The sequence below is a fragment of the Equus quagga genome, chromosome 5 (genome assembly GCF_021613505.1).
Source record: "Equus quagga isolate Etosha38 chromosome 5, UCLA_HA_Equagga_1.0, whole genome shotgun sequence".
Taxonomy (NCBI): Eukaryota; Metazoa; Chordata; class Mammalia; order Perissodactyla; family Equidae; genus Equus; species Equus quagga.
This window is the reverse complement of record NC_060271.1, coordinates 92,700,399-92,725,658: the sequence shown is the minus strand read 5'-3', so window position 1 is coordinate 92,725,658 and position 25,260 is coordinate 92,700,399. Positions and strand designations below refer to the sequence as shown.

At 37.1% G+C, this 25,260-nt stretch overlaps 1 long non-coding RNA gene across 1 annotated transcript in view; it reads left to right on the top strand.

Moving 5' to 3' along the window:
* Positions 1-24,669, top strand: part of LOC124239300 (uncharacterized) — a 143,610-nt gene extending 118,941 nt beyond the window's left edge. The window contains exon 3 of the long non-coding RNA XR_006888595.1: positions 24,326-24,669. This is a non-coding gene — a long non-coding RNA (uncharacterized LOC124239300). The remainder of the gene's footprint in view (positions 1-24,325) is intronic.
* Positions 24,670-25,260: the final 591 nt, after the last annotated feature.

The following is a 25,260-nucleotide window of genomic DNA, read 5'->3' as shown; positions in this document are numbered from 1 at the left end:
GAGGGAGGTATTATACATTTTATCTATAAAATGAGGAGCCAGAATTAGAAGTATCAAAGATGACTGGGAGTGAGGAAGCCAGGATTCAATACCAGATCTGTCTTTCTCCAAGGTTTATGCTCTTTTCAGTACAACTATAGCTAGAGTGGTTTTTGAGTTTTTTTCTATGAAAGTCTTCATATTCTTATTCACAGTAGTCCAGATCATTTAATTGAAGTCTGGAGGTAAAAATAATGGAGAGAGAGCTCGCCTAGGTGTCAGGAGATATGGGTTCTAGAGCTTGCCCTAGTTTCTACATGTGAAAGTACAGATACAGCTGCTATTTTTGCCTGGGCATTGTCAATTGTAAAGCACTGATTTCAGGCAAGGTGCTATTATTGAATAACAAAATGCCAGCCCTGGTTTTCTTGTGGGATAATAAGAACACGACTTTGAGTTTTCCCACTGTCATTCACTTAATTTTTTTTAAATTTGTTTGCTTTTTTTGTTTTTTTCTTTTGGTGAGGAAGATTGTCCCTGAGCTAACAACTGTTCCAATCTTTCTCTATTTTATATGTGGGTCGCCACCAAAGCATGGCTTGATGAGCAGTATGTAGGTCCATGCCTGGGATCCAAACCCACAAACCCTGGTCTGGTGCATGAGCTTAACCACTACACCAACTGGCCGGTCCGTCCCACTGTTTCTCACTTTGCTTAATCCCCTACTCTTGGTTGAGAGTGGTTACTGTTCAAATCACAATTACATGAATGAAGAAGACATGGATAGTCAGCACAACTCATGTCTGCTGCCTTGCTTAGAGTGCTGTAGAACTAGTAGAAGAAGGAAAGAATAAAAATGGATCCTGTCTTGTGGCAAAAAAAAAAATAATGTCATCACTTTTGGATTCAGTTCAGGGTCATAGATCTTGTTGCTAGGCAGGTCCTCTTGAATTGATCTACTCTTACTTTTGGGCAGGCAAGGTTTCATTCTTACTTTATGGATGAAACAATAGAGGCTGAGAGGTTATTCGACTTGCCCAAGGTCACAGAGGGGTCCCACAGAGAGGCAGGAGAGAGTAGAACTACCTCTGAGTACAGTGATCTTCCTACTGCAAAACACCAAAGCAAGTCCTTGTTCTGGAGGTTTCTTTTTTCTATGGGAGCCCTTAGTTTTGCATTCCACAACCAGGGAACTCCCTGTCCCCTCATTTTCTAAATCAACCACCGTGTTCAATCTAAAATGATAACTAAGACTCTCTGCAGTAAGAGCATCTTATATAACAATTCCTTCTAACAGATGCTAAAACATCTGCATTGCATCTGCTGGCCCCAGATCACCACATCCAGAACACTTGGATATATTCTCTGGTTTCAGAAACAGGTTGTTCATTGCTTTTCGACAAAACTTCCTTTAGCAGCCACTATTTTCACTTCAGGTGTTTAGAGCCTGCTATCTTATTTACCATTCAATAAACTAAAATGTGAAAAAAAATTGCAGGTCTCTGGTTATACTTGGTGTATGTATCTCCATGCACCATGCCAACACGTATTGTTGCTCTATGCTGGAATGGTCCTCATCACTGCAAGTTCTTGACAGCTGCTTGTTAGGGAAGCTGTGGAGAGGATCCATGCATCAGATTAAGACTTAGATGAATTTTTGGACTCTCTCAATCCTGTAAAGCTATGATTTTGTGATATCAACATTGGTCAGTTGAGAGAAGTAGATAACCACTTACCAATGATAGTGATCAATGTAGACAGCTACTTTAAATTACTGGGTTTTTTTTTTTAATGGGGCTCATTTTGTAAATGCCTCATGAAGTTTCAAAGGGGCACTGGGAGCTTTATATCTTCAAGTGCTATTGGATATTGGCACAGAGGTCTGAGGGATGATAGGAAGAGGATAAATTTGTCACTTGCACTTTTGGGATCCAACCATTGCCACCCTTATTTCTCATCATTTTCATGGTCTGATAAGTATTCTATAATATTGTTATGTCAAACTTTTCCTGAAAAGGGCCAGATAGTAAATATTTTAGGCTTTCTGGATCACATAAAGTCTCTGTTGCATATTCTTCTCTTCCTTCTCCTCCTTCTCCTCTTTGTCCTCCTCAGTCCTCTAAAGTTGTAAAAACCATTCGTAGCTTGCAGGCAGTACAAAAACAGGCTGAGGTCAAGTTCAGCCCAGGGACCCATAGGTTGCAAACTCCTGGGCTATACCATAGTTTAAAAAAAAAATCCAGTCCCCTATTAATAGATGGGTTGTTTGCATTTTTCACTATTTCAAACAATGCTGTAGTTAAAAATCCTACTACTTATGTCTCTGTTCATGTGTGCCGATAGAATCCTAGAAGTGGAATCAATCGTTAAAGTGCATTTGCATTTAACATTGGGACAGGTCTTGCCAAGTTACCCTCTGCAAAGGTTGTACCATTTCTACTTCCACTAATAGTATATGATAGTGGTATTCCCCATACTCTTGTAAAAACTTTATAATATCGAACTTTAAAATTTTTGCCCATCTGATGGGTAAAAAATAGTCTCACTTTTAAAAATCGTATTTTCCTCATTCCTAGTGATGTCAGAAATCTTTTCATATATTTATTAGATATTTAAATATACTTGTGAATTTCCTATTAATTTCCCTTTTTTGTCTTTTTGTTATTAATTTGTAGGAACTCTCATTAACCTTTTCTCTTTTTTATATGCTGCAAAGTTTCCAACCAATCTGACACTTGTCTTTTAGCCATGTTTAGAAATTTCATATTTTTATTTTGGACAAACTAAAACTCTTTTACTTTTGACTTCTAGGGGTGTTGTGTCTTGTTTTGGATGCCTCCACTCTCAGATTAGAAGTATATCCTTTTTTTTTGGAAGGAAGATTGGCCCTGAACTAACATCTGTTGCCAATCCTCCTCTTTTTGCTCGAGGAAGATTGTCACTGAGCTAACACCTATGCCATTCTTCCTCTATTTTGTATGTGGGACGCCACCACAGCATGGCTTGATGAGCACTATGTAGGTCTGTGTCTGTGATCTGAACCAGTGAACCCCAGGCCACTGAAGTGGAGCATGCAAACTTAACCACTACACCACCAGGCTGGCCCCCAGAAGTATATCCTTTATAATAGCACATTTGACAACATTCCTATGAGAATTTGACATCGAGAAAATAATGGTTTCTCTCAAACAACTTCTGTGCTTTTTTGCTTTGGCAGGAAACAGCTAAATCTATGGTTCAAGTGTCATAACTATCCTACTTCTTAGGCTATGCAACAGTTACTATGAGCTGTTGATGCTAAAATGGTAGCTATAAACCTGAAAACAGAGGCTGGGTGTAAGTTGGGCAAGTATGAAAACCTAGCCCCTAAATCAAAATCCAAGGCAGGAAAATAGGCCATTAGAGACCTCAAATATGAATGGGCAGCTCTGAGAATCTGAGTTTGTGGGACAGATTTGATCAGCAGTGCTGGGAAGTTGATGGGGAGGCAAGGCCTGGAAATGGGGATAGATGCACACAATCTAGGGGAATCTATAGCCATAGGGTCTGATCCTGTGAACTTGCAACTTCTACAGGCTTACTATCTCTAACCTGCAATTCTGAAATCCAAAAATCTCTAAAGACCCAGACTTTAAAAAAATTTGCTGTCAAAATTGATGGATTTTGAGATGTGACACTATTTATAAAGTTTTTGTTCCACTTAGTTTGAAATTCATACATTTTGCTGCACAAATAACAATGTAGTTGATTTTAAGTTGTTCCTCACACAATACTGGAGGGTATTGTATGGTATCTGGTGTATGTACCTCCTTATCTCCTTACCCTTCTAAAATCCAAAATATTCTGAATTCTGAAATGTATCTGGCCTCAAGAGTTTCCATTAAGGGATTGTGGACTTGTAATAAATATCTTACCCAAAGGCCCAGATGGAATTAGCTTTCTTCTTGCCTCTTTATGGTTTCTAGTTTCACTTTCTAACATGATTTTATTCTTAGTAATCCTGCTGCATCTGTATTTTTAGTATAAGCTCTCAATTTTTTTGGCAATAGGGATGTGGAAGCCAGCCTACAAGAGGACCCATAATAATCCTTGCCATGGTGTAGTCTCCTCCTATATCAACTCAAAGCTGCTCTGTGTGTGCATATAGAATAGGGGCAGCAGTGATGATGTGTGACTTTTGACGCTAGGCCATAAAAGACATTTCAAATTCTGCCTTGGTCTCTTGAATCTTTGGTTCTGGGGGAAGCCAGCCACCATGGTATGAGGACACACAAGGAGCTACAAGAAGAGGTCCAAGTGGAGAGGAACCAACTTGCCAGCCATGTGAGCAATACATCTTGGAAGTGGATTCTCCAGCCCCAGTCAAGCCTTTAGATGACTACAGACCCAGCTGACACCACAACTGCAACCTCATGAGAGATTCTGAGTCACACAACTGCCTAAACAAGCTTCTCCTATTTACATGATCCATAGAATCCATGAGAAGAATAAATGACTGTTCTTTTAACCAGTAAGCTTTTGGGTGATTTGTTATGCAGAAATAGAGAGATAATGCAATGAGTGATTACTAATGAATAATTAATTATAAAAAAGCATCTATGGTTTGGAAACTGTTTTCTGCAGGTCCTCAAACCAATGAATAGATTTAATCCTGTATCACATTTCCTGCATAAATTGCATATTGATAAAATTTGGGATTTTATCGTTTATCATACATGGTATTTAAATTTTTTTTCCTCTCCTCTTTCTCTTTTCCCCTCTGGCAAAACTGCTGATATAATCTTATTTTCATGAAACTCCTTATTGTGTGGCTATTCTGATTCTGATCCAAAAATAGTTTTGCGTCAACTATCTGTTGCTGCATAACAAACCACTCCAAAACTCATTGTTTTAAAACAATGACAATTTACTCTTTCTCATGATTCTGTGGGTTGGCTGGGCAGTTCTTCTGCTGGTCTTGCCCAGACTTGCTCATGGAACTGCATTTATCCAGTGAATCTGCTGGAGCAGGAGAGTCTAGATGATCTCACCCTCATGTTTGGGACCTTGGCAGGGATGACTGGAAAGCGGGACCTCTCCACATGGTCTCTCAACAGTATGGAAACCGATGCTTTTTTCCATGGTGGCTGGGGTCTAAGAGAGCAAAGGTGGAAGCTGCAAGGAATCTTGAGATGTAAGTTCTGGAACTTTCACAATATCACTTCCGTCACATTCTAAAGGTCAAAGCCAGTCACTAGGACAGGCTAGATTCAAAGGGGTGAAGAAAGAACCTCACTTCTTTATTGGAGAAGCAGCAGCATCACATTGCAAAAGGGGCATGGGCACAAGGAGAAGTGATTCCTTGGAGGACCATGTATTTCATTAGGAGAAATTATAAATATTAACTTAAAAGATTCCAGTAGCCTGCATTCCTGAACACAGAACTAGAAGATCTAGAATGATTCATTCATCAAACGTACATATATTGAGAATCTACTATATGTTGACCCTAGGGAATCAAAATATATAATCTCTTACTTGAAGCAAAAGGCATACTTTTTTTTCTGTCTCTTCAAATTCAGTTCTTTAGGATCAGGAAATGAATGTTCTACATAAATAAAGCGACAGATATTTCTTGAGTGTCTTCTGTGCTTAGGATTCAGCTATTTATCGCTGAGGTGCTTTGCTAGGAGATAAGTGGGGCAGCCTCTTTTGGTTATTGATGTTCTCTGCAGATGTGCTTATGGATCCCATACTCTTGAACATAACATCTGCCCTCAGAGTGTTTGATAGGGCATCTGAGTCCTGTTTGACTCCACCTGTCTTTCTTGTTACACACTTTACCATGTGGCAAAGATGCCAGGAGTGAACTCTCATGGCCTAAAATAATTGGAGTAGGTGTCAGAGGAAGGTTATGGGATTGTCTGTCTGTATTTTATGTGCAGAACAAAGTATTGAGCATTATGTTACAGAGACTTGAATAAGACATAAGGCATGGAATCATAGAGTAAGGAAGAGAAAATACGAATCATCTGGCCATCCCTTTCATATGAAAGACAAGAAAATTGACACTCAGAGAGGTTAAGTGAAATGCTCACTTTAAAATATCTATTTAACAACAGACCTGAAACTACAATCTAGGAGTTCTGACTTGCTGTATGATGTTCTTTCCACTGATGCCTGCCATCTTAAGACCTTATATCCTTAAGGAAGAGAAATGATAATACCTAAAATTTATTGAGAATTAACTTAGTGTGTGTTAGCAGTGTGCTAAACTTGGAGTTTCTCAATGAGTCCTAACAACAACAGGAGGAGTGGATATTGTTAATGCTCCCATTTATAGAGGAGGAGTGCTTAAGTAACTTCCCCAAACTCCCAAGGCTAAAAATTTCAGAGGCAGGTTCTCACCCAGGCATTCTTACTCTAGAGACTGTGCTCTTAATCATTGTGCTAGTCCTGCTCTGTGAATGAGGGTGACAATACTGAGAAAGTCTGAGGAGGCTGGGAGCCTGCTGAGGCTACATGGAAAATCTCCAGGTCCTGAGTGAAGAACTATAGTGGAAGCAGAGGACATGTCCCTTGTGGGAGTAGAACACAGAGCCTGGCTCATGGTAGAAGCCTAGGCTGAGTTTGAATGAATATTCAAAATCCCATTTCTTGGTGAACTGAGAAGTTGGTAGAGTACACATTATGATTAGAATTTTTCTCTTGCACTGAAGACATTGCTGACAACAGTCTGGTCATAAATTAATTAAATCTACCCATTCTATGGCATGGGCAATAAATCCTTTTTTTCATACTCCACTGTAGAAGTCATTAGATTTGTGGTTGATTCATGCATTCATTTGCTCATTGTTTCATTCAAGAAATTGAGCATCAGTTTTGTGCAAGAAGACGTTGTATTAGGCACTGAGCCACTTCAGGGTTACCTTTGGAAGCTGTCTATACCTTGCTTTTAGCTCTGATTGTGTCATCCCATATATCATGGCTCATGGTACTTTCTTTTCTTATTTTTTTTTCTTGAGGCAACAACCAAAGTTTGCACATTCTTATTTAAGTTCGCAGCACAAACAAAAATCGGAAGTCATATGTCTCACATGACTTTTGATTTGCCATTTTTTAAGGAATCTCAGAAAGAAGGAACACAAATCTGCCCTGGTCAATTTGAGTGAAAAAATGTTGTTGTACTAATTAGAGTATAGCTAACTGGTGTAACAAACTCAGTGATACATAATGGCGAAAACCTGAAATAAGTTTGTTTCTTGCTCATGTAAAATCCCAAATGGATGTTTCTAGTAAATAAATGGGTCTTTCAAGTGGTAATTCAGATGCCCAGTTCCTCTCAAGGTATTGCACACGTCCACATCAAGCTGGCAGAAGAGGGAACAGCATGCAGGATGTGAGGCTTTTATGGGCTAGACATGGAAGTGGCACCTATCTTTCTACTAACATTCCTTTGACTAGAACTCAGTTACATAGTCAAAACCTAACTGTGAGGGAGCCTGGAGAATGTACACCACTGTATGTCTAGAAAAAAGAGGAAATAGTTGAAAAGGGGGAAGGACTGTGAAATCCTCTGACTTACTCAACTTCTCGCTTAATTCAATAATCATTTTTTAAACCTACCCATTTTCTTGAATTTCATGTAAATATTTATAAATTTGTTTTTCATTTCATAAAAGTAAAAAATTATGTCAAGTTACTTTTGAAATCATGTTCAATTCTTTTATTTTATAGATGAGAAATATGAGGTCCAGAGAGGTTAAAGAAATTGCCTAAGGTCCCACAGCTTGTAGGCGACAGAGCTAAGACTGTAGCTCCAAGGTTTCTTGATTTTCTCCTTTATTTTGATTTGAAATAATATCAATAATATCTGCCCAAGCCCTTATTATCTGTTTTATGTTTTAACCTCACACGGAACAATTTTGTTGAATTCCTTTTGCAGACACCCTGATATGAATATTTTTTATTTAATTTTATTTTTCTTGGTCAAAGAGGTTCTCACTATAGCCTTTAGATGGCACAAGTCAGCTAATCCAACTCTGTTTTGTAGCTACAGTAATTATAGAAGGTTCAAGAAAAGTTTGTGGAAAACGGGAGCATTGAATAATAATTTAAACAAAGTAGACATGTTATCAGCAAAATCTCCTTGCATTTACAATCAGTCTTCTGAATGAGTCTTTATGTACAAGAGGTAAACGTTTGGAGGTTTTCCCAGGAATTCTCTAATTCTGCCCATGTTAGGAGTCACTAGGAATAAATGACTCTTGGGATAGATTTTGGGATAAGAATTGGAATTGGAGAAGACTTTCTGAAGTGGATAGAATATAAATTTGGGAGGTAGGAAGCCTCAGTTTTCCATGAGTTCCCAAATATTCAGGACAAATTTTCTCTCTATTGGTTTATGTCACTTATTCCGGATCCTCATGGCATTTGCTAATTTTTTACCTCACCAGGGTGTTCTGAAGACCTATAAGATGATATCTGGGAAGTATTTTATGTCCCACTGTAGGATGGTGCTACAGCACAATGCTTTGCCCTTGTTAAGGCTATAGCAATTATTTGTGGAATTGAATTTTCCCACTTGATTTTCTTTTTCTCATTCTTATCCCTAGATGGGTTGTAAACTCCTTTCCTAAGATGTCAAGGAAAAGTGGTATTTACCCAGTGTCTCTTAGGTTGACCAGCACTCTATTAGCCAGTGTGAGGAATCCTAGGAAAATCTTCTCTCTTGAGATCTAATTCAGTTCTGAAGACAATATTTAGCTAAGAAGAAAAAATCATATACAGAAGAAGCAAAATAAAGCCAAAATACTGAGTGATTATGTGAATTAGTGCTTCTGCTGTGAGCATGTGCAAACAACCATCATACACACTAAATAGACAAAAATGTGTTGAATTGAGGAAGGAGATGGTAAATGTTCCTCCAGTATTCACCTAGAGTGTGCTTTTTGGCATCGCTGTCTCTAATTTTCAAAATCCTATGATTTTATAGAGAGTATTGGAATCGGAATTAGAGTTTGAATATGCTAACTTCATTTTTCCTGACAATGTTACTTTTCAGGTTTATGTAACAATATGAAGTAGGCAAAGCTAATTGTTGGTGTTCTTGGATGCAGCATGGTGGATCCTTTCTCACTTTGGGTGGTATTCCTACCCTCAGCTCACTCCCAGCAGCTAAAGTCTTCTTGTTTTCTTCCCCTCACTTGGCCTCAATTATTCCTGATATCCACCAAGTTTTCAATTTTAACTTGTTTCTACCACCTCCTAAGCCAAAGATATAAAGTTAAATAGATGTACTCTTTTTGTAAAAATGTATACATGGTAATTATAAAAATTTAAATGGCATAGGTAATTACATCCCAAATTCTATCTCCCGAAGATAACCACTGCAAACACATTGGTGAAAATTCTTCCTTATCTGTATATACATGCATACATACGCACAAAAATGGGATATGAGATGCTGTGGTAAAATTGAAGCCCTCTAGCAGGTAGTATATTCCAACAACTATGTAATTGGTTTTGCCTACTGGTAAGACACCTAGCATAACAGGGCTGTAACTTAAAATACATTGTATCCAATTATCCTCTATGATTTAATGATATATCTCTCTTTTAAATATTCTGAAATGCAAAGGATTATTTCTGATGATTCTCATATTGGAAAATAATTTAAGTTATGACTAGAAAGTCCATTCCTATTTTGATACATCTTACTGCACGGTTTTTGGTAGAGAGAACAGAAACCTGCGTTTTTGCCGTTAGTTCTCCATTAGGACACATTGCAAATATGGTTGCTATTGACTGCATGAGGGAAAAGGATTAGGAAATGTTAGGTATAAGTCAGTGAAAAAGTGACTAGAAACATCTACAATTCTAGTCAATTGGTCCAGTCAATATTATGTCTCCTAGAACAAAATTTACTGTCATGAAACTATATTATGGCTTCACCATACCCCTATTGAAATTTCACAACTTTACTTAAATTTTTATATGGAAATATCTTTTGTAGAATGTAGAACTCTGTACACCTGATCTCTGAATACTTTTCTCCCACTCCAAATACCTGCCAATCATTTTTTGTCTTTCAGGTTTAGATTTTTCTTCTCTATTGTCCTTATTCTAATCTGGAAGCACATTTTTTTCTTCTTCTTTCCATTCTGAAGAATATAGAATTTTCATCCAAGCTAAAAATTAATTAATTAAACAACTAAGCTAATTAATAGTGTGCCTAGTACACTGCCAGGCACTGTGAAGGTTAAGAGAAGAGGCAGCCCTGCTTAGTGGTCAAGCACTTGGATTTTGTAAACCACTGAGCCCAGTACCTGGTACATAATAGTCAATAGATGTTATTATTATTATTTATAATTCTTATTATTCATCATTAGTAAACCGTATTAAACATGAAGCCTGTCCTCAGGAAAGTCACAGTTCAGGTTAATTAATATTCATATATCAAACCACAAAGAACAGAATAAAATAACAAAATTGAATAATTAGATTGTGATATTGGCAATTAAGACCTATAACTTACTAGGAATTCATAGAGGATGCAGGGATTTAGCTGAACCTTGAAAGGTGGGTAAAGTTTGGGTCTGCAAAGAGGAAAGAGAGACAAGATTCCCTTTGTAGACTACGTATGTTAAGATTAGTTTTTCCTGAATATCAAGAGATTTGGGATCATTCCATCTTTTATGGATAAGCTGCTTCTAGGGCTAGGTTCTGGCAAGACCAGGAACACCATTGCATCAAGGCCTCAGAGTTTGATGAATTTGTTCTGTGGGGATTAATAGAGTAGATGAATGAATAACAGAAATGGTAATTAAGCAATATGATAGGACAGACTGTGGCATAACAGTGATTAATGGAATGCCTCAGGTATGCACTGAAGCACAAGGCAGAACTGAGAGCTCTTGGTGTACCAGGGAAGTGTCATTAATCAGCATTACATCATGCTTGAGAGCAGTTTATTGAATTATAAAATAGGTACTTAAAGTAATATTAAAAGCACAATTTTAAAGATGTACAATTGATTCTAGTGAAGAACTATGCCAGAAATAAATTCCAACCTTCCAGAAGACTGTACCCCAAGAAAAACAAAAAAATCAGTGCTCCTCAAAGTTGAAAGTAGCCCATTGACACAGTGTGGCCCTGCCAACCGTACCTTCTTAGAACTATTCTTTTCATTGGAAACCACGGTAGAGACCAGCAAAAACAGAAACGAAATCTTGGCAGTGCTTCTTCTTGCCTCATGGTGCCTTGTAATGTCGCCCAAGCTGTCAGCCAAGGCTGACTGTTTCTTCCACACCAGATCACCAGGGAGTGTATAAAGGAAGGGATTCTGGCAATGCCCAAGCATCTGTTGAATTTGGGACAATCTGTTGCGTCTACACATCAAAGAGAAAAGATGGGGTTTGTGAGTGATGGTCGGGGAAAGGGATTAGGTCTTTCACCTTAAGCTGCTATAGTGGGTTTATCCCAAGAGGGATACACTTCAGCATTAAGCACTGAAAATGAGTGGCCAGACAAGAGGTAACATCAGAGTCAGATATGATTGCTAGTTGGATATCTGAGGATCTAGAGAAAAGCTCGAGGTTTGGAGAAGGATTTTCCACTAAGTTTGGAGAGATGAGGGAAGGGGAAGCAATGTAGTACAGAGCTGATGCATGGGACAGGCCCCAAAGAGCTGTCTAGAATACCTGGTAAGGCCTCCTCCACCACTTACCCACTTCCATGGTTAGGTCCCCTCCCCTTAACTTGGGTACCCCCTCAATGGATTGATGCATCAAAATTAATTAAATAATTATGCATCTACTTCTCCTCGTTTTTCTCTATTCAGGAAAAAAGTCAGAGTTGTGACCTCACAACAAACAAAACATCTTTCCCCTCTTCTCCCGCAAACATCTATCCTGGTCATATTGATTCAGAGTGCCACCTCAATGGAATTGCACAATTTTTTTTTAACTTTAACCTTGCTTTGGTCCTTGTAGTGGGTTGAATGGTGGCCTACCAAAAGATGTGTCCATCTACAGTCTGTGAATATAAGACCTTATTTGAAAAAAAGAGAGTCTTTGCAGATGCAATTAAGTTAGGGATCTTGGGATGAGACCATCCTGGATTGGGACGAGACCATCCTGGATTAGAAGGAGCCCTAAATGCAATGACAAGTGTTCTTAGAAGAGAGGAGAAGACACAGATAAGAAGGCGATGTAAAGAGGGAGGCAGAGACTAGAGTGATATGTCTGGAGACCAGGGATTGCTGGGAGCCACCAGAAGCTAGGAGAGAGACGTGGAATGGATTCTCCCTCAGAACCTCCAGTAGAAACCAAAACTTGCTGACACCATGATTTTGGACTTCTGGCATTCAGAACTGTGAGACAATAAATTTCTGTTTTAAGCTTCCAAGTTTGTGGTAATTTGTTACGGCAACAGCAGAAAACTAATACAGCCTTGTAGAGCTTGCCTCAAGAAGGAATTTGAGTTGAAGGGGTCCAGAAATGTGCTAACTTCTTGCCCTTAGTATCTGGTGGTGATTCTCTACAATTCGCTCCTAAAGTCTGGGTTTCTGGGACTAAGGGAGCAGAGAGTTTTGACATGGATGAATGAATGGATCATTTTGCCAGTTTTATTGCAGACTATGCCATGATACCATTTTTTTTTCCTGAAATGGGTGGAGACCTTTTTTTCCCATAACTCATGCCAACCAGCTTGCTATGATAGCTGTCAAATCAGATGAGTTTATGTGCTTTGATAAGTCCTAAATACCATCTTAAAATACAAAGCTTCAATCATCTGATAAAAGAGCACAATTGTGGAAACCGCAGACAAGTGCTCTGAGCTCTGATTTCATTAATTTATTCATTAAAATATATAATAAGAACTTTCAAAGTCTCTGTCTTCCTGGGATTTACATTTTATTCAGTACAATAAACTTCAATTGAGTTAGTTTACTCTTCCTTCAGGTTCCTCTCAGTTGATATATAAAGATCCAGACTTACAAAATTGAAAAGAAAGAAGATGATAATTTACTTTACAGAAGGGTCCTTTGCTTCAAAAAAGTATTAAATACATGGTTCATTCATTCATTCAGCAAATATTTATTGAGAATCTATGTGACAGACATCGTTCTATGCACTGGGGGTACAGAAGTGAACAAGGCAACCTTCCTACCTTCATCAAGTTTACTTTTTAATTGGAGAGACAGATACTGAGCAGATAATCAATTATATAAATTAATAAACATATAATGTCAGTCAATAATAAGTAATACAAAGAAGCCCCTTTACCCCAGTGCCTGGACGTATTTTGACAGGATGTTTATATTATTTATGGCTCTATTTTTGTTTTCAAGGAAGCTTGGTTCCTATATAGGCAACAACTTCCATTTGATCTCCTGGCTTTCACTCTTGAACCCCTCAAATCTATCCTTCATCCAGCAGCCAAAATATTATTTCTAAAACATAAGCCACATCATGTCCCCATTGACTTTGGCCTTCAGTGGCTTCTCTTGTGCTTATAATAGAATCCAGACTCCTGCAAGTTCTTGCATAATCTGGCCCTCCCAACGTGTCCCTTGTTTCATGCCACTTGCCCCTTTGCTCACTTATTCAGCCACATTGTTTTTCTCTCAGTTTCTTGAGTAAATGTGCAGGTACCTGCAAGGCTTTTCATTCATCCCCTCCTGTTATTTCCTATCACAGCATCTATTACAAATTGGAAATATATATTTATTTGTTTAGTACTTGCTCTCTGCTAGTCTTTTCCTGACTTTACTGGTCTGCAACTCCATCAAGGACTGAGATTACGGTTGTGTACCTAGAACCTAGCCCAGCACTTTGAACATAGAAACTATAGGCAAATATTTTTTGAATGAATTTAAAAAAACTCATTATTGAGTGATCTCCAAACTTATTAGAAATCAACCCATTGCCAAGGGTGTTATTTAAATTATTCTTATATTAAATTGTATTGCTTTGTACATTTATTATTCTCTAGTTCTTTTGTGCCTACTATTGTAGATCCAGAAAGGAGAAAGTTTACTGAGGTCAGGTGATTTGTTGCCTTCAGAAATACTTTGTGTCCCTTCCTGGCACCAATATTTTGGTTAACAAATAGAAGACAACCATCTAATAAATATGACTGGCTGTTGACTGTATGCGTCACCAATAAAATCAGAGATGCTGAGATCATTCTTCAACACATTCTAGTAAGCAGGTCTCCAATCTGTGAGCATTCAATCTACCTGCTGACCTTTACACATTAAAGATTACTGTCCCCTTCTTTAACCACATGGTTTCATCTTCTTTCCAACTATGGAAACTTTGGATGCTCTTAGTGCTGCTTGAGGAAGGAGATGCCCACAAAGCCAATTCCTCTGTCTTTCTAAAGTCACAGTTAGAAATTACCATTGCTCAGTGCCCAATATGTGCCAGTGCTGCTTCAGAGATGGCTGGCAAAGTCCCTGCCTCCTAGAAGGAGCCTAGGGTCTTGTGGCTTGGTGTGAAGCTCTATCCATGCTATCGTTCGGCTCCATTATACATTAAGTAGGATTTTATGGGCTGATCTGGAAATCTAATAGCCCTTCATGACATTGTTTTAAAGGAGGAATGCAACCAGAGTGCCAGATAGTAAACCTTCAAGGAAAATTTCAGAAGTCAATTCACCTTCAAAATAAGATTTCACTTTTCTATTCTCTCGGGAGAACCAGAAAACAATTTTTTTGGAGTTACTGTGTCAATGTCCAATACTTAGCCAAGAGCACTTGATTTTTATATTTTCTGAATTTTCTATAATGAATATGTCCTTTTTATTAAGAAAAAAATATTTTTAGAAGAAAGGAAAGACGTTACAGGGAATAGAATGGCATAAGTATACTAAATGACACAAGAACCCGTCGTGGTAGAAGTGAGAGTAGGGAATGTACACACTGCTGGGAGTCACCCATGCATGACTGGAGCTCTAGGCCTCAGCCTGAGGCGCAATGGACATGAATGAACAGATGTGTAACCAGGACTTACACTGATATGATCAATCATGCCTCAGCTTTTATCCTTCCTTTTGGAAGATGGGTCTAACTTTTGAAAGAATATTCTGTTCTCTATTGGACAACACAGAGGTTGGCCAGAGAATGTATTTGGAGTCAGGCTTGGAACCTTTAGAATGTCACGTAAAAACCAACCTGGACTCACTTTTTCCTCCTCATTTCTATTCTGCCATTAAGGCTGCTGAAATGCAGATACTGCCATTTTACAGTAGGCTTCCCCTTTTATATTATTTATTCTAGATATTCTAAGAAGGATTAAAATCGAGTCACACAAAATCCTCTTCTAGGGAACCTACCAATTATACATTAAAAAATTAAAAACATCATTAATAGTTTGCATATGTATGGTACTTTTTAATCTACCAACTGTTTTCTCTTTTAGAAGTTAAAAAAAATTAAATGTGGTAAATACACACAACATAAAATTTACCATCTTACCCACTTTAGTTGTATAGTTCAGTAATATTAAGTACATTCGTATTGTTGTGCAACCATCACTACTATCCATCTCTATAACTCTTCTTAACCGGCAGTACTGAAACTCTGGACCCATTGACCAATAATCTATCAACTGTTTTCTCACACATTATTCCATATTTCAAGCCCTTCTCTATAGTCCTGAAAGTGGGAAGAAAGGTATTATTAGCTCAACAGAGCACGGTGGTTAATGGGGCAGGCTCTGGAATGAGGCTATTTGGTTTAAACTTTGCCCATCAAGTATTAATTGTCAATAATAGAACCTACCTTTTGAGGTAACTGTGAGGATAACATGAGGCCATTCATAAAGTGTTTAGAACATCGTAAACACACAAATGCTGGCTGTAATCATCCCTGTTTTGCAGAGAAGAAAAGTAAGACTCGGAGAACTTGAGCAATTTGCCAAAACCTACAGAATTAATAAATGGCAAGTGGAAACCTGAGCTGTGGTTGACTCAGTGTTCTTTCTTCTATACCAGTCAAGAATTAATCAAATCCCAGCTCACTACCAACACAGACAGTATGTAATCCAGATTTTAGGCTAGCAAAAGGAAGTGATTTCACTTTAGCCTTAGTTTATGTTTTGACTTTAGAGTCAAGGCCTTGCAAACTTCCTTATCAGCCATGGTATCCCATTGAAAGTGCCACACAGCCTTGACTTAAGGCATGTTGAAAACCTAGGAGAGCGAGAATGGGGATGGGGTAGTTAGAGGAAAGGTGGATGAAGGTTAAATAGGAGTGAGGTAAATGTAGTCCAGTTCTAAACTGGCACTGGAGGCCCAAGAGCTTCTTTTGAGGGGACAGGCATAGGGGATGATTTTAAATTGCAGAATAGCAATGGTGAAGGAACCAGGCAAAGCAGGGTTATGCTAGGAAGCCTGAGTCAAAATAAGGTGGGGAATAGGATAGGTTCCAGACTCAAGGCACAGGTTTACGTGTGCGTGTGTGTACCTAGTCGGGTACCTGGGATGTAAGGCAGGATTCTCTCCCTACCTTCCTGCCTTCACTCTTTGTTCTAGTGCCCTGGGGATGAGGGAAAAACAGAGGAACCTCTCTTTCCCCAAGGCAGGCTAGGCAGAAGGGAGCAGAAATGTGATCTGGTCACCTTATAGTTTAGTGATGGGTGAGAGTGGGAAAGAAGGTGTGCTACTGATAGAACCATGGAAATGCTGGAGTCTTTGGCTCTAAGGCATAAGAGCTCTACCAATTCTTTCCAGATTCTACTGGTTTAGGGATTTAAAGCTCTTGGTCATGATTCTAGGAGTGGAGCAATTCTAGGAGCATCCACTCTTTACATTGTTGGATGTTCCCTTCAGAGCTGTCACGGGGCTAGGACAGAACAGGAGATGATATGGGTAAGATGAGCTACATACTTCCTTATGCCATTTCCTGTTTTTCCTCCAGGAATTATCTTCATCAGTCATGCTGTTTTTTCTGTGCTATTAACCTCCTCTTCTCCATAGCACATTCATTTTGCATATAAGCATTTTCAAGCCTCTCATAATTAAAAACCAAACAAAACCAACAAACTCCTCATCCTCAGCTCCCTGTGTCCTCTGATTACTGCTCTTTATTCTTGCCTCTCTTCATGGTCACACAACTTGAAAGGGTTGTCTCCATTTGCCAGTTACAATTCCTCATCTCTCAGTCTCTCCTCAATGCAGTATAACCCTGCTTCTCACCTTCTCTCTCCACTGAAACTGTTACTGCAAAAGCCACACAGTTCTCTACAATCCCAAATCCCATGCAAACTTTTTCTCCTTTTGATTATAATGATTGGGTCTGTGTTTTTCACTACTCTATTCTCATTACCCAGCAGCACATATCTGGCACATAGCAGGTGCTCAATAAATATATGTTGAATTGAATTGCCCCCACTGTGGCATCTGTTACTTTGTCATTCTATCCTTTCTCAGGTTTCTTTCTTGCTCTTCTTTGGCTAGTTCCCTAAAGGTCAGTAGGCCCCGGAGGCTTGTCCTTTGGCCCCTACTTTTTCCACTCTACAGACTGTCTGGATGAGCTAATCTAAACCCATGGCTTCAACTGTCTGCTCTGAAATAATGACTTCCAAATCTGTATCTGCAGCCCAGACCTTGTGTTCTAACTCCCTACTAGACATGTGTTCTAAGCACTTAAATCATCCTATTAAAATTGCTTGTTTAATTGCTTAATTGTCTAACTAACCCATTGGATTGTAAATTCTGTTTTGCACTGCTGAATTTTTAGCACCTAGTGCAGAGCCTAGGGCACACGGCACATAGTAGCACAGAACACATAGTAGCAACTCAATAAATATTTGTTGGATGAATCAGTGAAAAGATCCTCTAAACTGAAGAAGCACCATTCCATTTTGCAGTTCATCTAAAAATAAACAAGATCAGTAGTTTAGCAAATAGATCTATGATGTGTGTGTAAACCTCCCACTCTCAGTTCATGTGGTTGATGAACCTCAACTATGTAAGTGAAACCTTATTTTCCAAATAGAAATATTCAGTGTGAATTGCAGTGTCATAACTTTTGGTGCTCATGGCAACAAGCAGCTGTAACAAACAAAATTAGTAAAGAAACAAAGGTAACAAAATCTCATTTATCCATCCAAATCTTTTCTGTTTAACTCTGTAGTCTTAACAGTTCGATAATTCAACTGCAAATTTGTTAAGATTCATTGCTTTCCAAGTCCATCACATGCTCAGGCCTATTTGCTTGTCTGTTTCTGTTGGGAAACTATTTGTCTGTGGAGTAGCCCAGAAAACAAATTTTTTTCAATGTTAATTACTCAAAGATTAAGAAAGGTAAAATAAGAGTTAGATAACAGAGGGTTTGTTTGGTTCCTGGATTACTTGATAGTGAGCATGAAGACTTATCCTTGGGAATGCTTACCATGATGTTACTTTATGAATGATTTTCTTCCTTTTTCCTATGAATAAGATACTAATTTCCATCTTCCCATCCCCATGAATTAAATAGCTTTGTCCAAAGCCTCTTGTAACTGTAATTAAATTTTTGGATTATTTACTATGTATACTGTGATATGAGAGCTGCCAAAGCAGTAGGAGATGTATCCTAGGTCCTCACTCCCTTTGGGAACATGTGACCCAAGCCCTCATGAAGCACATGGGATAGGATGTGAGGAAGTAACTGTGACCAAAGTCTCACAGGACAGGGTTCCTTCCTGCTAACCATCAACTAGTGTTTTTGGACTCAATATGTCTGCTTCGATTAAACTTGAACTTGAATACCTCAACCCTAAGGGTAAGTTTTTTACAAACTGAAAAGCTGGGAACAGTGGATTTCTTCTAGAGTTGCAGTCCCTAGAACTATAGTTGTGTAAATATTTTTGTAATACTATAGCGTGTACATAAATCTATTTTAAGGGGAATAACTTCATTCTTTTCTCCCTCCCCTCTTTCGTTCCTTTTACAAAAAATTAATATTTTCCTTTTTTCATCAAAATAATATGAGCATACAATTTAAAGTCAAATAATGGTAAGAGGCTTAGGCAAAAACCAATATTCTCTTAATTCCTCCACCCTAAATTGCCTCTTGTCCTTCTGGCTTCCTTCACCTCCCTCAGGTAACCGTTTTCAAAATCTTCAACTGTTTAATCCAGTATTTACTTCTCATATCAAAATACTGTGCATATACTGCTGTTGTTTGAACATTTTTAGACATTATTTATTTTGGCCCTCTTACAGCTCCTTTCCCCATTCCATTCCTTCCAAAATAGTAAAATCACAATTTTTAGTTAAATCTATATTCAGTGATTTATTATAACTGTTATGTAGTTATCTGTTTATATAATTTATGTATATATATATATGAAATATGTATAGTTTCTATAGTGTATATATAATCATATATTTACACTGTATATACTATATACATAGTTTCTACTATGTATATTGTGTATATAGTTTATACTATATATAGATTATACTATAAACTATATTATATATACTATATATAGTGTATATATATACTATTATAATCTTTAAACATAGTAAAACAGTGTGTGTATGTATATATAGTGTATATATATATAGTTTATAACACAATTGCGTTTCTTATACCATTCTTAAGTTTTCTTTGAGTTAATTGTTTTATTAACAATTTTCATTTGCTTAGTTTTCATATTTTTTGGATCTATGGCTTTCTTTTCTATAAAGTGGCTCTCCATACAGCTTTTCACATGATAAAAGCTGTAAGATAATCTGAAATTTACATTTTATTTCTTTCGTAGAGAAATCCATTGTCACCTTTTATCTTTCTTTTTTAATCAAGATTGGTTGCTTTTTAAATGTCACACATCCGTTTACCAGGTATTAATTTTGACACCATGTTAAAAATTCTCTCTCTGCTGTGCCTAATCTTCCCTTTTCTTGGTTCACTCCACCATTTTAGTGTAGCACATTTCTTAGTAGTTTCTAGAGAAAGAGTGCCTAGGAGTTTGCATGAGTCTTTGTATGTCTGGAAATGACTTTATTTTACCCTCACATAGTTTGATGTTGAAAATTATTTTTCCTCAAAATTTGTTTTGGTCTCTTTGTTGTTAGAACTTTTCTTCAAATATCTGGCAATCTTTGGCTATTCCTTCATCTTTAAGAGTGAGGCATTAAAAGTTCACTGTTTCTGGTACTTGGTTTGATTGGGGCAGGAGGCAATGAGGCTGCTGAGGTGACTTGAAGAAGGGTCATGAAAGGCTCTTTTCAAGCAGCCAACTATTGCTCTTTTCAATTCTGTTCTTTTTCAATTTTGTTTATTTGCATCTTTGAGATTTTAAACTTTCCATTTGAAAATTCATTTGTTTGTTTTGCCTCTAAATCTCTTGTGAAGTATATGAACTTGAACTAATGTTTAATTTTTAAATTTGACTATGTCTTACATTCACTCTCATTCCCTTGATCATTTATTCCTTAATTTTCTTTTAAAAAATAATTTATTTGACTATTTGGGAGTTACAGTTTCATTTTAATTTCTTCTTGCATTTTTGTCAAATTTTCTTTTATGTGTGCTCTTGCTATGCAGCTTCAGATACATAATTCAGTATTACTAGGTTTCATTGTTAATCTATGTTTTCACCATGTAGTAGCCATATTTATTTCTATTGATGATGTGTGCTAAGCAATCACCATTATGACTACCAGGATAATAACCTATGTTTCTCTTATAGTCATACAGACATGATACGCCTTTAACCATTTGGTAACTTTTAGTTGAATGGTTTTTAACCTGGCCTATATGGTATCTGGAATTGTATTCCAAATTTTTCTATGTGTATATGCTGATATACATTTCTTACTCTGACTCAAAGGGTCTCTAATCTAACTCCAAAATATGTAAGAATCACTACTAATGTAACTTGGATGTAAGTGTCTCTCTTGCAGACAACAATAAAAATAAAACAACAACAACAACAACAATAAGAACAAAAGTGAAATTTTATCTTATAATATAAGTGGTCATCTTGGGGGTTAAGGCTTTTGTGCTCATTCTTTACTTTTTATTTATATGGTATCTGTGAACTAACTAATATTCTTTCTTTATTTCAAAGTTTATTTGTTTATTACTTTGACAATTAAAATTGGTTTATAAAAATAGACCAGTTTGAGGGAGAGGAAAAAGATCTGGATCACATAAATTTTACAGCTATATTTTTTAAAAATTTAAAAGTTTTATGTACATAAGTATATATACAAATATATATACACAAATACATATATACAAATATATACACATAACATTTTTCACATATAGTAAAACATGAGATCTTAAATGAACAATTAATGAGTTATGATGTATATATACACCTGTGTAACCAACACCCCAGTTAAGAAATAGACTATTTCCATGACCCCAGAAAGAAATTTCAGTTTAAAAGCTTTTAAAAACAAAGTTGCAAGATAATTTTAACCAAACCTATTCAGCTTAATGTCTTCTTTTTTTTAAAAAGAATTTAACACAGACATATAGAACTGGTTTTTAGAAAAAATTAATGAATTCTTTAGTTAACTAAGTAAACTTAAATACTTTATAGAAAAGATAAGTCATTATGTGTTGTTTAGGTGTAATTTTCTGTTCATACTTTAGAGTTTCCATAAAATATTACCAAATTTACTAATTGACTTTATATTAATAGTACTCTATTAATATTGTATGTACTTATTCTCAAGTGTCTGTCATCTTTTTGTACTCCTTGATGGTTTTTTGCACTATCATTTTGGTATGGGACTTTGTTGACACTTTGTTTTAGGTCTGCAATGATTTGAGATTCTTCTTTTACTGACTTCAAAGAGAAAAGTTAATTTGGGTAGATATTGCACTTGTGGTAGAATTATGTTCTCTTGGAGAGGGTGTTCAAAACAGCTGATTTTTTTTCTTACTATGTCTACTCTTGTGTAATTACCCTAACTGTCCTTCAGGGTGGGATTATTGTACTCATTCTATAGAGTACAATAGAGTAAATGGACCCAGTCGCATGTCTAGGACCAATGCAGCAGCTGGGACTTAACTCAGGTCTTTTCAACTCTCCGACCTTTGCTTTTCCCACTCTAATATTTCTGCCGAGCTTTATCTTGGTTTTTCCACATAGATCTTCTTATTTCCAAGTGAGAGATGTCCAAAATCATTCATTCCACCACACTTCAAAAAGTCTTCTTTAAAACCTTTTAGAACGTGAAGGCACATTTTATTATGATTTAAATCAAATATTTATTGAGTACCTATATTGGTAAGTGTGAGGGATACAGAAAGTCCTAAGCTAGTCTTCACGTTGAAGGATGCACACATAAAAATATCAACAGCTTTCCAAATTAGTACTGACTCCTTGGAAGTTTGTAAAATTTTATCCTTTAAGTGATAAATACTTGACAGTTACAGTTTTTTTGCTGGGGGAGCTGAGTGAAACTGATTGACTTTCTTTATCCAGACTGACTTTTTTTTCAGATAAAAATTTAAGAAAAATGTTTTTCAACTATTTCACTGATCCTGGCCTTTCTGGTTTTCTTCAGTATACTATTGTTCTTGGTTAGATTATGGTTCCATTTTTCAGGTACGGTTAGTCCTGTGCATTGTTTCTATCACCTATCTAAGCTAATTATCTTGTTAGTGTAGTGTTTCCTTGGCATCACTGATTCTTTGCTGTGTCTTTCCAAGTCTGCTGTTTTAAGATCCTTCACTTTTTAAAAACAGTTTCTCTAATTTAATCAGTGGTACTCAACTGGGAGCAATTTTGCCTTCCAGGGAACATTTGGCAATGTCTGGAGACATTTTTGGTTTTCACAACTGGTGGAGGGTGGGGGCCACTACTGGCATCTAGTAGATGGAGGCCAGAGGTGCTGCTGTATCCTACCATGCACAGGACAGCCCCCACAACAAAGAATTATCCGATTCAAAATGTCAATACTGCTAAGATTGAGAAATCCTGGTTTAGATGATTTATGAAGTTTAGGGTAGTCACTTTCTTTAGGTGAATAATATTTCCAGCATTATGTATGTCATGAAGATTCCTATCAGAGATCATTTTGAAGCTCTCCTTTTTTTTTCCCTTCAGACACTCTCCAAAATTACACTTGACGCTTTTTTTTTTATTGAAAACAAAATACAGTCGCCTGCTTTTATAGTGGAAGGTGTTTCCTTTGGCACTTAAAACAAGGCTCTCACTTGAGGCATTTCCAATAGTACATTATTTTTAAATCTTAAATATCACTTTTTTTCCTGTTTACTCAAGGAACTTCATAAATCAGTGAATAAAGAAAGGTGATTGCATTTATAAAGCTAACATAATAGGCCTGCATTTTAGCTTGGATCTTTTTTCCCTAAATGTTATTGAATGAAAAATATATTCTTAGCAAAGTCTTTTTAAGACTTGATTTTAAAAGGATTCTCAGCATGAACATACCACGAAGTTTGCTCAAGATGTGATCTAGCATGTGTGCTGAACACTCTCAAGCTGAGAAACTGAACTAGATCAATTTTTCATTCCCTCTGGTTGAACTTCAAGTACTAATAAACACTATAGCATGAAAACATGAGGATATTTTTGGTCTGAGGTTTGGTTTGCAGTCTTGGTGAATGGTAGTTTGTTTTGTTATTTTTTTTTCTTGTCCTTAGAGTTTGAACTAAGATTCAAAAGGAAGTAGAAGAGTTGATTCTTTGCCCTGAACTTGCTGATTAGTGCATCTTAAACCTCAACCAGGCAGATGACTTCCAGACTTCCTGAAAAGAAGTGGAATCATTGTAACCTTCTCATGGTTTCCTGCACTCATGGCCTTTAGAACATGGGAGCACATTTTATTATTATTTAAATCAAATATTTATTGACTACATATTGTGCTAGGTGTGGGGGTTAGGGAGAGTTATAAGATGTTGTCTTTGCATTTAAGGGATGCATACATTAAAATATTAACTGCTTTCCAAATTAGAACCTGTGAACTGCGGAAAGGATGGCACAAGCAGTTTCTGCTACTGCAGTTCCCTTTCCCTTCTCATGCAGCCAGTCCTGCCTTGAACTAGCTGTGGAGCAAAGTCTGCTCTCATAGGGATTTACTTGGTATGACTTTCTTGCTTCTAGTGTTCTGAGCCCAGTGCACCCTGGCTCTTGGATATCCACATAGACACTGGGGCAAACAACCACATACAAGTGGCAGGTACCTTTATGACTATAGCCAAACTTCATGCTTCCTTTTTGATGACAGGCAAATTTAAAAAGTAAAATATTTCATTTCAATGTACTTTCATCCTTCTTCCACCAATCCCTCAATCCCTGCTCCACCCCCCCCAAATTAGAGTTCAATTTGCATAGATTAAAATGTTTTGCTCTTTCCTGTATGATTTCTTTCCTTATAGTGGATGATTTAATGCTTACTGAAATGGCTCAAAGCAGGAATCAGAGGGACAAAGAGAAGACAAGAAGAAGAAGGACAGAGAACTCTGAGAGTGAACAAATTGATTACTGACTGCTGAACTTGACTGTGCAATACCCAAAGACAAGTATCTGGTAATTTCTCTTCGATGAGATACAGATGAAGAGCTGATGAAGAGCCCAAAGTGCTTTGAGCAACAAGTAGGTGACACACATTCGTGCACTTATGCTTATGCATTTAGATCAGAAGGCTGAGCTTCAGAATACCGTCTAGAACTGATTTACTTTTAAAGTAGGTGTTGTTACAACAAACTTGTTTGGGTTTCCTGCCATCTGCAAGCTGGAAGCCAATAAACCCAATAAACCCAAAGTTTGCTTCTAGGGACTGACATATGAACATTAGTGCAAAGTGAAGACTGACAGGTCAATAGAATGAAAGGAGACAGAAATAAAAATATGAAAATTTGCTAAAGTAACCAAGAAAGCCTAGTGGCCTATTTAATATAGGGGCAAATAATTCCATGCATCTATTATTGTTTTATACCCCAATGTAATAACTGATAGTTTAAAGATGACCCTAAATCATCAAGAGAAAGTCAAATACATGTAGCATACCTTATCTGAGACCCAAGGGAACTATTTAACATTTTAGAAAGAGTTTCTATCAAACTCTTACATTAACAAGTCTTCAGTTATCTGAGAAATTGACTTCTGTGGAATACTTTATTCTAGGAACTATTAATAAGGGAAATGTTATTGAATGTTTAAAACAAACAAAATGGAAAAAACGAAGTGAGATTCAGGACTCTATGTTGGAATACTAGGGACCCTGCATTTCCGAGAAATTGACTTACAATCTCCCCATTCTACTGGGGCTGCACAATGGATGCCAACTGTAGGATAAAGCCGGATCTTGTAG